This window comes from Oncorhynchus mykiss, chromosome 23 (genome assembly GCF_057628025.1).
Source record: "Oncorhynchus mykiss isolate SJ-2025 chromosome 23, ASM5762802v1, whole genome shotgun sequence".
Taxonomy (NCBI): domain Eukaryota; kingdom Metazoa; phylum Chordata; class Actinopteri; order Salmoniformes; family Salmonidae; genus Oncorhynchus; species Oncorhynchus mykiss.
The window spans coordinates 2,729,176-2,744,176 of NC_143044.1; positions in this window are offsets into that span (position 1 = coordinate 2,729,176).

Sequence of the window (15,001 nt, forward strand, 5' to 3'; positions counted from 1 at the left end):
TTTACTATATTGCATTCGGACTGCAAATTACAAATCACCTTGCATCCCAAATTACTACTCATTATGTGATCAAGATAAGCAATACTGCTCGCCTTGGCCAAAATGATCCCCCGAAACACTGTGTCATGTGATTTGAAATCCACAAGAACTAAGCATAGTAAAAAGTGCAGACAGTAACATGGGCAGATATTGCCCACTACAAATTAAACATACTCAGGCCTTTATGATTGGAAACATGATAATGATCATATTTTGAAATCCATATTTTGAAAAAGTTTATTGAGTGCACAACCCCCACTTTAAGAGCTGAGCACTTTAGGGCCAAAACTGAGATTAGTACTGGGTTGTACAGATGAGAGGGAACAAGTGGAGACATTATAGGTGGATTAACTTCACAAACAAATGCTTTTAGTTTTTAAAGAGAGCACACCAGTTTACTTTCCTTAATCTTTAAGACTCTCACCAAATTACAAGACTACGCAACACTCCAAACTCAGGTTTGTGACTATGGTGACTATTGCATTTTCCTTGCAATGCTCTTGGTAGCCACAAGGTGGTGGCATGTCAACTGGATATGAGTGAGTACAAAATGTTCAACATAGGGGCAGAGTATGATGTAGGTAGGAGCATTCAGACACACATCAGACTAATAAATAAATGTTTATTCTGTGACTCACATGGACACAACTACTTGCCAGACACGTAGCCTACACAAGATGATAGCAAACAGTGCATTTACTCAGAAACCCACTGTCAATTGACGCTCCCTTTCTACCTATCCATACTATTAAACACACACACACACACACACACACACACACACACACACACACACCTATCCACCCACCCAGCACCATGTTACCCAACACACTCCACACCTACCAACCCCCTACTTAATTGGCATCTTAATTGGGGAGGAGGAGCTCATGGTAATGGCTGGAGTGGAATAGGTGGAATGGTATCAAAAATACATCAAACACATGGCTTCCATGTGTTCAGTGCCATACCATTTGCTCCGTTCCAGACATTATTATGAGCAGTCCTCTCCTCAGCAGCCTCCACTGCCCCACACACACACAGTCATTTAAATAGTGCTCTTTTCCAGTCATTTGGGATTGAGATACACAACAGATGACATGAGACGTGGTTGGAGCTCAGCTTGGAATGTTTTTTAATCAGGTACCTACTTACTGCTTGAGAAAATAGTGTTGTGTGTCCATCCAAGTAAAATTTAATACACAGCATATGGTTCATTCAAGTTCAGAACTGTACTTTCTTTTATGTCTTTCTTATTTTTGTATCTTTATTTAACTAGGCAAGTCAGTTAAGAACAAATTATTATTTTCAATGACGGCCTAGGAACAGTGCCTGTTCAGCGGCAGAAGGACAGATTTGTACCTTGTCAGCTCAAGGATTTGAACTTGCAACCATTCCATTACTAGTCCAACGCTCTAACCACTAGGCTACCCTGCCGCCCATTCATGTGTGGGGTTGCTTCTCAGCCAAGGGAGTGGGCTCACTCACTTTTCCCTAAGAACACAGCAATGAATAAAGAATGGTTCAGCAAACTGGCCCAGATAAAAAAAAATCCAAAGATTTCACACACATCATCAATTCATAACTAGAGTTTTAAAAACTAGAACAAAATGCTAAATGAATTGTCTCTCCTACAATGAACTACTTCTGCAAAATAAATTGTTTGCTTACCTTAACTCCTCAAAGGGAGAGGTTTGGATAATAAAATACCCTTTTCAACCTATTTTAAACTACAAGCCAAGCACAAGAAGGCGTCACAGTGTATGAGAGTGGGTTGATTAAATCTAGGGTCTGTCCAGTCCATGTCACCTCACTGATGGCCCTGGCATCACAGGTTATTAGAATGCTCAGATGGCTGAGTGGTTAATTACAGTCCTCATCCAGTCTTCGTGATTACTGCACACACACACACACAGTAACATGGTGTTGGTGGCATCCCGTTTCAGCTGTGTGTTTGTGTGTGTGCGTGTGAGGGACAGAGACTCACCCACTACATATACTCGTGGCCAAAAGTTTGCCACTAGCACAGTCAGTGTAGTCAGCTCAGCTATCCCCATTGAGACCGTGCCTGTGCCTCGACCTAGGTTGGGCCAAATTAAACATTGCGGGGTTCGCCTTAGTAATCTCACTAGAATAAAGACCTCCTCCATTCCTGCCATTATTGAAAGAGATCGCGATACCTCACATCTCAAAATAGGGCTACTTAATGTTAGATCCCTCACTACAAAGAAAGTTATAGTCAGTGATCATAATCTTGATATGATTGGCATGACTGAAAAATGGCTTAAGCCTGATGAATTGACTGTGTTAAATGAGGCCTCACCTTCTGGTTACACTAGTGACCATATCCCCTGTGCATCCCGCAAATTCGGAGGTGTTGCTAATATTTACCATATACAGCTTTCCTCACTGAGTTCCCTGAATTCCTATTGGACCTTGTAGTCATAGCAGATAATATTCACATTTTTGGTGACTTTAATATTCACATGGGAAAGTCCACAGACCCACTCCAAAAGGCTTTCGGAGCCATCATCGACTCAGTGGGTTTTGTTCAATATGTCTCTGGACCTACTCACTGCCACAGTCATACTCTGGACCTATGGAATAAATGTTGTGGATCTGAATGTTTTTCATCATAATCCAGGACTATCGGACCACCATTTTATTATGTTTGCAATTGCAACAAATAATCTGCTCAGACCCCAACCAAGGAGCATCAAAAGACGTGATATAAATTTTATCAAAATCATCATTTTGACCCCATGGGGTGAGATCTTGCGTGGAGCCCCAGAGCGAGGGAGATTATCAGTGGTCTTGTATGTCTTCCATTTCCTAATAATTGCTCCCACAGTTGATTTCTTCAAACCATGCTGCTTACCTATTGCAGATTCAGTCTTCCCAGCCTGGTGCAGGTCTACAATTTTGTTTCTGGTGTCCTTTGACAGCTCTTTGGTCTTGGCCATAGTGGAGTTTGGAGTGTGACTGTTTGAGGTTGTGGACAGGTGTCTTTTATACTGATAACAAGTTCAAACAGGTGCCATTAACCTCTTGAACCTCTGGGGGCAGTATTTCATTTTTGGATGAAAAACGTTCCCGTTTTAAACAAGATTTTTTGTCACGAAAAGATGCTCGACTATGCATATAGTTGCTTTGGAAAGAAAACACTCTGACGTTTCCAAAACTGCAAAGATATTGTCTGTGAGTGCCACAGAATTAATGCTACAAGCGAAACCAAGATGAAATTTCATACAGGAAGTGAGCCAGATTTTGAATGCGCTGTGTTCCAATGTCTCCGTATATGGCTGTGAATGCGCAAGGAATGAGCCTACACTTTCTGTCGTTATTGGAAAATCGACCATAAAGAGACTACATTTACCAGGTGTCCGCTCGGTGTCCTCCGTCGAAACTATTGCGTAATCTCCAGGTGCGTGCATTTTTCCATTTTGTTCAGAGGAGAAACCAAACTGCCACGAGTGATTTATCATCGAATAGATATGTGAAAAACACCTTGAGGATTGATTCTAAACAACGTTTGCCATGTTTCTGTCGATATTATGGAGTTAATTTGGAAAAAAGTTTGCCTTTGTAATGACTGAATTTTCATTTTTTTTTAACAAAACGGAGCGATTTCTCCTACACAAATAATATTTTTGGAAAAACTGAACATTTGCTATCTAACTGAGAGTCTCCTCATTGAAAACATCCGAAGTTCTTCAAAGGTAAATGATTTTATTTGAATGCTTTTCTTGTTTTTGTGAAAATGTTGCCTGCTGAATGCTAGGCTTAATGCTATGCTAGCTATCAATTCTCTTACACAAATGCTTGTGTAGCTATGGTTGAAAAGCATTTTTTGAAAATCTGAGATGACAGTGTTGTTAACAAAAGGCTAAGCTTGTGAGCCAATATATTTATTTCATTTCATTTGCGATTTTCATGAGTAGTTAACGTTGCGTTATGGTAATGAGCTTGAGGCTATAATTACGCTCCCGGATACGGGATTGCTTTTTCACAACAGGTTAATACAGGTAACGAGTTGAGGACAGAGGAGCCTCTTAAAGAAGAAGTTACAGGTCTGTTAGAGCCAGAAATCTTGCTTGTTTGTAGGTTACCAAATACTTATTTTCCACCATAATTTGCAAATAAATTCATTAAAAATCATACAATGTGATTTTCTGGATTTTGTCCCCTCATTTTGTCTGTTATAGTTGAAGTGTACCGATGATGAAAATTACAGGCCTCTCATTTTTTTAAGTGGGAGGACTTGCATAATTGGTGGCTGACTAAATACTTTTTTGCCCCACTGTGCATGTATAAACAACTTTTTCTTCTCAATACAGCCCCCCTTTGTCCCTATTTTCCTGTCATGAGTGGCCTGGTAAAGAAATATCAGTATCTCAATACATTCTTAGTCTAAATAGTTAGCAGGACGTATACTGTTATATAAATATTCATACACATAGCTCATATAAACAAAGACATTCCGTCGTAAGAACACATACACCCAGCCATAAGACTGACCCCCTCTTCCTTATATAAACACACATCTCATCTCCCTCTAACTGGCCGGTCCCAAGAGCAAAGGACTTTTGCTGTGCACCAATGGGGCCCGCTCTGGCTAGAGCAAGGCCCGCCTCCAACCCTCCGACCAGTCAAGAAGACCGAAACGACAAGACTCCACCTACTTTATTCTATGTATAAAAATGAATGTAACCGTAGTATAAGGCCTCTTTTTCACCTGGCTCCTTGCCGAGTTATGTGAACTAGGTCCGTGCACGTAAAACTGCGGGACAAGATATCTCTGACTCATTAAAACTGTCTTTTGTTACAACTGAAATCCACTCTGTCCAGCGTCCGTGATTTGGTCTCAACTCTCCAGTATTTGAACACTAACAGAACTTGGTAGCAGAGTTTGGTTATTCTTGAATTCAATCTATTATAAGTTAGTGTGAGAGGACGAGACTGATCACGGCTAAAAAAATCAGAAGGAAGAGTGACTTCCCCAGCCATTCATCTTGCCTCAGGAAATCTGATCGGAGCGCTCTATATGAGGTGAGCAGAGCCTGTTATATCGAAATCTGCATATTGTATTATAGCCTAAACCAAATTTTGATCAGAAAGTACTGGGCGTGAGTATGAATCGGTGCCAAATTTTTACATAAGAACCTAAGACATTGATCAGGGAGATCTTGTTTTGCTCGTTTTTATTTTTTATTTGTATTTTTTATCAATTGGCCTATTATTAGAAGTGTAGTATGCATGTAAAAGATCCTATTAAATAAGTGCTTACTGTTTAATTGGTTGTGTTTTAGAAGTGTAGTATGCATGTAAAAGATCCTATTGAATAAGTTCTAAACTGTTTAATTGGTTGTGTTTAGAGGTGTAGTTAATTAATAGATCGACTGAATCTGCATGTAAAAGATCCTATTGAATAAGTTGTAAACTGTTTAATTGGTTATGTTAGAGGTGTAGTCGAATAGATATAGGATATGTAAGTTTGGCCTTCCACAAGACAGAGATCGGGAATGATGTGGCTATTGCACATCAAACAATAAACATAATATGAACCAGAGTTGACATTCCATGATTTGGAGATGGGGGAAATTAAATTGAAAGAAATGTTTGTCGCGGAGTAGGTTGGGATACGTAACTGGGCTATTAGGCACACGTGCTGATAGACAAAGCCACCTTAGTATCGAATGGCCGTGCAACTTTGATTGACAGCAGCCGGGCTGGAATACTGATTTTCGCTTTTTTTTTTTTTTTTTCCTGTTGATATTGCCTAAAGTTTAAAATTATTCTGACAATTGCTATAGAATCGCTGGAATTTACTGATATAAGTTTATAAAGGAATTTACCGAATTGTTTACAGAAAGTATTTAAATAATTCACTGAACAACTCTTAGTTGTCTAGAAATTCTATCTATATTTCCTAAAGAGCTAGAATTACTCTGAAAATTGTTATAGAACCGCATATATTCACTGATATATTGTTCCAAAAGGAAATCGCCGAATCATTTCTAGAAAATACCTAAACGAATCGCTGAACAAATTAAAATAAAATACCGGAGAAATACACACGTGGCGGGCGTCACATACTGATAACCCCCTTTGTATGCGAGGGTGGGGGCGGAAGAGATAAGCCATTGCCAGTATAGCAGTACATCCCTGGTCTCGACCAGGGACAGGCTAAGCATACAACGATAGAAATAAACACCACATAGTAAGGATTGAATATACCTAAATAACGCATTATACACATTATCAGACGAACTAGATAAAATGTCTGCAGCTACCACGCCCAAACTAAAATTCAATGAATATTTAGATCAGAGTATGATTGATAGAGCGGGAGGTAAAGAACAGTATGGGAAAGTGGAGAAAGTGTGGAAAGGATTACGGATAAGATGGACACAAGCAGGTTATTTTAGCGGAGGACCACCTACAGGGGGGAAACTCCAAGATATGCAGACAGAATTAGAGGACGCAGTAGAGCATGCAAAAGCGAGTGAGGCGGAGAGAAACAAGATATACAGGTTCAAAAAAGTAGGTACAAGAGAGAGAGAGAGAGAGCGGAGGGGGAGCTCAAGATAGGTACATGGGCCATACAGGAGAGTAGGAGGGTGCTACCCAAAAACACACCAGACATGATGTGCGTGGCTATTGTGGCGTCGGGGGATGTTAAAGCTCCGCCTGAGAACTTGCCCACGGCTCCCCCTGTGGCCGTTTCTCCCTCACTATATCCACAATTGACAATGGAGGCAGTTCAGCCCCCGCCATACTCAAAGGGACAAAATCACCGGAGCCCGTCACACAACCCATTCCTGCCCAGGGCACCTCCCACAATACAGGCTCCAGTTCTGAGAATAGACCAAGGGGAGTTAAAAGGGGAAATTGCACTGGGGATAACGGCTGGCCATATGGTATGTGAACAGTTCGAAACTGGGATTCCAGGAGCAGGAGACCTCCCCCAGGAACGGAGGCCGCAATGCTCCTCTGTGAACTCTCTCACCTCTGAAACCAGAGGACACCTACAAACAAGATTAGATTCAAACCACTTCTATCAGACGGATAGGGAGGACTGTCATCAGAACATGGATATCGAAAACAAAGAAGAAATTGACATGGTGCTCACCCCAGCTCCGATGGGAGCTCCAAACGTGACTAAGATGCAGGAGCTGCTGAAATCATCAATAGCTCGAGCTAAGGAACTCAGGGAGCTAATAGCTAACCAAGATAACAACAGAGAGGGAGCCTACCGTGTGGAAGGCATAATGAGAGGAACAGTAACCAAAGTTGCCGAATCAATGGGGTCCGAAACACTCCGTCGGTCCTCCAGAATTGCTGATAGAAGAGAGCGAGAGCAGGAGATGGCAGGACAGTACCCCCTGCGACCGACACCAGGTGATGCACACACTGTGGAGTACCAGCCCTGGAAAATGACTGATTTAACAACACTGATGGGACAGATGCCTAGCCTACATGGAGGAGCTTCAGCGTGGCTACTTCAACTGCAGACACTTACGTCAGGCCTGCAACTCTGCCTAGGAGACATGAAAGCACTTCTAGCAAGAGCCACCGACCACGGAACCATGGAGGCCCTCATGACAGCAGCTGACCTTGGATGGCGGGCCCCAACACTGCCCATAGACCACTTCCGTAACAGATTATGGGAAGTTCTACGGAGAGCATACCCTACAGAAAGAAACCATGCCACCTTATCCTCCTTTACAATCAACCCAGGTGAGCAACCTGCAGCATATCTGGACAGGGCTAAGACCACATGGAGATCGGTCCACGAAGAACCATTCGATCACACTGATACCACACTCAGCATGTGGAAGGAAATGGTGGTCAACGGGTGTCCTGGAGATGTTAAAACCAAACTCAGAGGAACGGTAGGGTTGATTGCACTTCCTCTGACCCAATTCAATACGCATGTGCACCACCATGTGACCCACCACAACAAGGAAAGAGGGGGTGCTGAGAGCCAGGTGCAGTCCCTCCAGGTACAACTCCTGAAACTCCAATTGAAGGAAGCACAACAAGGAGAAAAACCTAAGAAACAGATGGTGGCGGAAGAAACGAAGGAGACAGGCACCAAAACAGACATCTCTCAAATAGTGGCCCAGACTATCTCCCAGATGATTCAACAGCAGGCCGGTCCTCAACCAGCCAACCCGGGGCCTACTCCAGTGGGGCAACCTGGAGTTACTCAGCCTTGGTATCCCCCGCAACCACAATTTGCATACCAGCCGCAATGGATACCAGGCCATCCAAGAGGAGGGGTCTGTTTCAACTGTAGAACTCCAGGGCACTACTCACGAGAGTGTCCATACCCACTCACACCACAACAACGCCAGTGGAACTCTACGAGAGGTCCATATGGGAAGGAAAGGGGTGGAACTAGACCTCAACAGTACGAACATCAGCAACCAGGACCCACACCCATGCATCAGCAACCCGCATACAACCAACCGCAGTTCCAGGGAATGACTGGGAACACCATCCCCTGGCCATAAAAATGCCCACCACCCACGGCAGAAGAAGGAAACAGCAACTCCCAGACGGTTCACATGTCACCCTTCAATCAGCCATCATCCCTCAACCAGCATCGGCCAAATTAGCTGAAATCATCGGATTGACGCAGGTCCTCATCAGAGGTTAAAGGAAAGACTGAATATCTACACAGACTCAGCCCATGCCCATGAAGCAGGCCACACTGATGGACCCAGAACTTTTATGAGAAACACATGGCCCCACACACGAAGGCAAACTAAAGACCCTCCAAAAAGGCCTCGCACATCTGGTGGCACCCTCACATAAAAAATATGACTGACTTATTTTATGACGATGATTTATTTTGTGACGAATGCAATGGTTGTGACAGACACAACCCAAAGAAACCATATCGAACACCAATGGGCTCATACTTAATACCTAATGCATGTTTTCAGGATATTAGTATAGGCTACACCGACATGGGCCCCGACAATTTATCTAAAGGCAAACGCTATCTCCTAGTTATAGTAGATAGGTTCTCCAAATGGGTAGAGGCAATACTAACAAAAGGGGAGGATGCTAGGTCAGTCTTTGAGTGGCTACAAACCAAACTAATACCCAGGTATGGCATCCCAAGACAAATCAAATTTGACAAATGGCTTACATTTAACAAACACCTGAGACAGGTGGAAGAAAGATTTGGCATAACCCACAGATTTGGATCTGTGTACAGGCCCCAATCCCAAAATCTGGTGGAACGTCAAACCAAAAGCAAAAGCTAAGATAGCTAAAGTATGTGCCTCATGGGATAATGACTGGTAGAGTCATGCATGGTTCACCAAGGGAGGGAGGTCATATGCCCACCCTTGATGTACAACAAATTGTAATGTCTAATTATGTGAAAAAACTGACGGTTCTCTCTGCAGCACCCTCTACCCAGGTTCACAAGGTCCAGGAGGGGGAGCTGCCGGGGGACACGCCACTACTGAAGGTAAAGGTTGGTGACTGGGTGAGGGTTACAGTCCACAAGAGAAAGTGGCTGGAACCCAGGTGGACTGGACCGTACGAAGTGAAGGAGGTTACTTCACACTCAGTCCAGGTCAAAGGTAAATCAGGCACACCTTGGCACCGCCTTACACATTGCACCCCAGCCCCAATTCCTTCTAGAACACTGACTGAAGTCAGAGCTGATTTGAGCGGCCTAAATTCGATTCCAAATGAAGACACTCCTTCCTCAGGTGATGCGGCATCAAACTCCGCCTCCCCTGAGAAGGGAACCTCGCCCAGTTAGAGGGAAATTTCTCCCTCTCTGGGTGAGGCTGGGGATATCTGGTCCCTTATTTGTGATATTCCTACTGATATTTGGAGTAACCCTAGGACTTTCACATGGTTAATTGAACAACTATTTCACCCTGCCACATCACGTACACCAACCCCTACACATGTCCCTAACTCTTTTCCTGATATCACTCCCTCCAATCACTCCCGTCCCAAACGTAGCACTACACCTACAGACCCACCATACACACCAGACAAGGTTAGAAGCACCACGAATGCAACCACCACCATTGCACTATAGTTTTCACGTCTAATAGATGTGAAGAGGGGGATTTGTTATATAAATATTCATACACATAGCTCATATAAACAAAGACATTCCGTCGTAAGAACACATACCCCCAGCCATAAGACTGACCCCCTCTTCCTTATATAAACACACATCTCATCTCCCTCTAACTGGCCGGTCCCAAGAGCAAAGGACTTTTGCTGTGCACCAATGGGGCCCGCTCTGGCTAGAGCAAGGCCCGCCTCCAACCCTCCGACCAGTCAAGAAGACCGAAACGACAAGACTCCACCTACTTTATTCTATGTATAAAAATGAATGTAACCGTAGTATAAGGCCTCTTTTTCACCTGGCTCCTTGCCGAGTTATGTGAACTAGGTCCGTGCACGTAAAACTGCGGGACAAGATATCTCTGACTCATTAAAACTGTCTTTTGTTACAACTGAAATCCACTCTGTCCAGCGTCCGTGATTTGGTCTCAACTCTCCAGTATTTGAACACTAACAATACCACTACCCCCCCTTTCCTTCACCTGGCACTTATCATTTTAGCGTGTCTTCTTCAGATATCGTTTACCCAATGTCACATGTAACTTTTGCCGGTCACATTTCGTGTCCCTTGATAATGTCTCAATTTTAATATCCAAGTAGATACTTCCGTTTCTCCCATGTACACAAGTCTCTCACCTGAGCTTGTTCTCTGTCTCCACTCTCACTCCACACGCGCTCTCAGCACCCCGACCCTGGTTAATGGCTCGGACTCAGATAGGAGTGGTAAAAGTCTCATTACACGCCTTTGTCGCTCTTTCTTCAGTCGGTTAGGGAGGGTTTTGAGGTTTACACACTGTCTATGGTCAAATTATTCCTACCATGCATTGAGACACGATCTGACGTCACCTTCCATGATAACCTCAAAAAAGCACAGACCATAACAACAGTTAAGTTCATTACATTTCTGTTTAACTTCTTGCAACTAGGGGGCGATATTAAAATTTTTGGATGAAAAACGTTCCCGTTTTAAACAACATATTTTGTCACAAAAAGATGCTCGACTATGCATATAATTGACGGCTTTGGAAAGAAAACACTGACGTTTCCAAAACTGCAAAGATATTGTCTGTGAGTGCCACATAACTGATGTTACAGGCGAAAACCAGATAAAAATCCAACCAGGAAGCGCCGCATTTTTTGAAACCGCCTCATGCCAATGACTCCTTATATGGCTGTGAATGAGCTACGAATGAGCTTACGTTTTCCACGTATTCCCCCAGGTGTCTAAAGCATTGTGACGTCTTTTTACGCATTTCTATTGAAGAATAGCCGTAAGGGACCATATATAGCAAGTGGTCACATCGTGTCTCCCGCAGAAAATCTTGCGTAAAATACTGAGGTAGCCATTTTTCCAATCACTTCTTATGAGAAACCAATTGCCTCGATGGATATATTATCGAATATATACAGTGCCTTGCGAAAGTATTCGGCCCCCTTGAACTTTGCAACCTTTTGCCACATTTCAGGCTTCAAACATAAAGATATAAAACTGTATTTTTTTGTGAAGAATCAACAACAGGTGGGACACAATCATGAAGTGGAACGACATTTATTGGATATTTCAAACTTTTTTAACAAATCAAAAACTGAAAAATTGGGCGTGCAAAATTATTCAGCCCCCTTAAGTTAATACTTTGTAGCGCCACCTTTTGCTGCGATTACAGCTGTAAGTCGCTTGGGGTATGTCTCTATCAGTTTTGCACATCGAGAGACTGAAATTTTTTCCCATTCCTCCTTGCAAAACAGCTCAAGCTCAGTGAGGTTGGATGGAGAGCATTTGTGAACAGCAGTTTTCAGTTCTTTCCACAGATTCTCGATTGGATTCAGGTCTGGACTTTGACTTGGCCATTCTAACACCTGGATATGTTTATTTTTTAACCATTCTATTGTAGATTTTGCTTTATGTTTTGGATCATTGTCTTGTTGGAAGACAAATCTCCGTCCCAGTCTCAGGTCTTTTGCAGACTCCATCAGGTTTTCTTCCAGAATGGTCCTGTATTTGGCTCCATCCATCTTCCCATCAATTTTAACCATCTTCCCTGTCCCTGCTGAAGAAAAGCAGGCCCAAACCATGATGCTGCCACCACCATGTTTGACAGTGGGGATGGTGTGTTCAGCTGTGTTGCTTTTACACCAAACATAACGTTTTGCATTGTTGCCAAAAAGTTCAATTTTGGTTTCATCTGAAGCTTTCACCTTCTTCCACATGTTTGGTGTGTCTCCAAGGTGGCTTGTGGCAAACTTTAAACTACACTTTTTATGGATATCTTTAAGAAATGGCTTTCTTCTTGCCACTCTTCCATAAAGGCCAGATTTGTGCAATATACGACTGATTGTTGTCCTATGGACAGAGTCTCCCACCTCAGCTGTAGATCTCTGCAGTTCATCCAGAGTGATCATGGGCCTCTTGGCTGCATCTCTGATCAGTCTTCTCCTTGTATGAGCTGAGGGAGGGACGGCCAGGTCTTGGTAGATTTGCAGTGGTCTGATACTCCTTCCATTTCAATATTATCGCTTGCACAGTGCTCCTTGGAATGTTTAAAGCTTGGGAAATCTTTTTGTATCCAAATCCGGCTTTAAACTTCTTCACAACAGTATCTCGGACCTGCCTGGTGTGTTCCTTGTTCTTCATGATGCTCTCTGCGCTTTTAATGGACCTCTGAGACTATCACAGTGCAGGTGCATTTATACGGAGACTTGATTACACACAGGTGGATTGTATTTATCATCATTAGTCATTTAGGTCAACATTGGATCATTCAGAGATCCTCACTGAACTTCTGGAGAGAGTTTGCTGCACTGAAAGTAAAGGGGCTGAATAATTTTGCACGCCCAATTTTTCAGTTTTTGATTTGTTAAAAAAGTTTGAAATATCCAATAAATGTTGTTCCACTTCATGATTGTGTCCCACTTGTTGTTGATTCTTCACAAAAAAATACAGTTTTATATCTTTATGTTTGAAGCCTGAAATGTGGCAAAAGGTCGCAAAGTTCAAGGGGGCCGAATACTTTCGCAAGGCACTGTATGTTAAAAACACCTTGAGGATGGATCCTAAACAACGTTTGCCGTGTTTCTGTCGATATTATGGAGCAAACTTTGAAAAAAGTTTGGCGTTATAGTTGTAGCATTTTCCGGTCGATTTCTCAGTCAAGCATGATGAAGAAACGGGAGCTATTTCGCCTACAAAAACAATATTTTTGGAAAAAAGGAACATTTTCTATCTAACTGGGAGTCTCCTGAGTGAAAGCATCTGAAGTTCTTCAAAAGTAAATTATTTAATTTGGTTGCTTTTCTTATTTTCGTGAAAATGTTGCCTGCTGCCAGCAGAGCCTAGCATAGCATTATGCCATGATAAACTTACACAAATGCTTGTCTAGCGTTGGCTGTAAAGCATATTTTGAAAATCTGAGATGACAGTGTTGTTAACAAAAGGCTAAACTTTGTTTGAATATATTTATTTCATTTCATTTGCGATTTTCATGAATAGGAAAAGTTTCTAGGGGTATTTATGTCCGCTGCGTTATGCGTTTGAGGCTATGATTACGCTCCCGGATCCGGGATTGCTCGTCGCAAAGGAAACTAGACAAACATTGACTATATGACAAATTATGACATTAACCTTTTCTTAATAACATCTCTAAGTTAAATGTCAAAAAGCATAACATACTGTTACTGCTAAAACCATTTCCTAAATTAGTCCATACTCTCTTATTCTACTGTCAACCTCTAGGAAGAGTTACCAGATCATGAAGATAACATCCTAACCCCTCGCAGAATTCCCACTCCAGGATCCCAATCTGGTCATATTTGTATCAGGTTTGGTTTGCACTTTTGGGACTTTTCAATGTGTTACATAAACTTCAGTTAGTGCTAAATACGGCTGCTTAGAATCCTGACTAGAACCAAGAAAATTGATCATATTACTCCAGTGCTAGCCTCCCTACACTGGGGCTGAGTCACTGGCTTACTAGAGCTCTTTCATACTGTCCCTAGGAGGGGTGCGTCACTTGAGTGGGTTGAGTCACTGATGTGATCTTCCTGTCTGGGTTGGCGCCCCCCCTTGGGTTGTGCCGTGGCGGAGATCTTGTGGGCTATACTCGGCCTTGTCTCAGGATGGTAAGTTGGTGGTTGAAGATATCCCTCTAGCGGTGTGGGGGCTGTGCTTTGGCAAAGTGGTTGGGGTTATATCCTTCCTGTTTGGCCCTGTCCGGGGGTGTCATCGCATGCGGCCACAGTGTCTCCTGACCCCTCCTGTCTCAGCCTCCAGTATTTATGCTGCAGTAGTTTGTGTCAGGGGGCTAGGGTCAGTTTGTTATCTGGAGTACTTCTCCTGTCCTATCCGGTGTCCTGTGTGAATTTAAGTATGCTCTCTCTCTTTCTCTCTTTCTTTCTCTCTCGGAGGACCTGAGCCCTAGGACCATGCCTCAGGACTACCTGACATGATGACTCCTTGCTGTCCCCAGTCCACCTAGCCGTGCTGCTGCTCCAGTTTCAACTGTTCTGCCTGTGATTATTATTATTTGACCATGCTGGTAATTTATGAACATTTGAACATCTTGGCCATGTTCTGTTATAATCTCCAACCGGCAGAGCCAGAAGAGGACTGGCCACCCCACTTAGCCTGGTTCCTCTCTAGGTTTCTTCCTAGGTTTTGGCCTTTCTAGGGAGTTTTTCCGAGCCACCGTGCTTCTACACCTGCATTGTTTGCTGTTTGGGGTTTTAGGCTGGGTTTCTGTACAGCACTTTGAGATATCAGCTGATGTACGAAGGGCTATATAAATACATTTGATTTGATTTGATTTTACATTGCAGTGGGTGGAAACTCAACAGTTATCCTTTTTTTCCCCCCTTC